Source organism: Theobroma umbraticum, unplaced genomic scaffold, assembly GCF_002168275.2.
Source record: "Theobroma umbraticum cultivar Fairchild unplaced genomic scaffold, ASM216827v3 scaffold_81.0, whole genome shotgun sequence".
Taxonomy (NCBI): Eukaryota; Viridiplantae; Streptophyta; class Magnoliopsida; order Malvales; family Malvaceae; genus Theobroma; species Theobroma umbraticum.
The window spans coordinates 4,489,683-4,490,302 of NW_018397268.1; positions in this window are offsets into that span (position 1 = coordinate 4,489,683).

Sequence of the window (620 nt, forward strand, 5' to 3'; positions counted from 1 at the left end):
TGCACGCGAACATGTCATGAAATTTGTGAAAACTCTTGGAGTTGCTGGATTGGATGATGACCTGAAGTTGAAGGAGCTTTCCAAGTCTCTCATTGAGAAGGCTTATACATGGTATGTTAACCTCACTCCTAGTTCTGTTCAATCTTGGAATCAGATATGTAAGATATTTGGGGAAAAGTTTTTCTATACTGAAGAGAAGGTTACTCTCGTTGATCTTGGAGAAGAGTTTTAAAAGACTAGAGAGGATTTAATGGAGTATATCCAACGCTTTAGAGAGAAGGTGTTAGACATTCAAGAATCTCATGATGAGAAAGAGTTGGTAAAAGTGTGCATTCAATGGATGTTTGATGAATACAGGTTACACTTGAAGAATCTACCTCTTCCAACTTTTGTTACACTAGTGGAAGCTGCATGAAAGATTAATAATACAGTTCGTAGACAAAAAGGACTCACTCGCTTTGGTAGAAGGAATACTCCAACACTGAATGCCATCCAAGGAAGAGGTAGAGAAAGAAGGGGTTTAATCCAAACAAATTTACGCCCCAAAAGAGATGTCCCAAGGAGAATGACTCTTCTCCACCATTCTCAGTACCTTTGGATAAAGTGAGAGCTCTTATTCA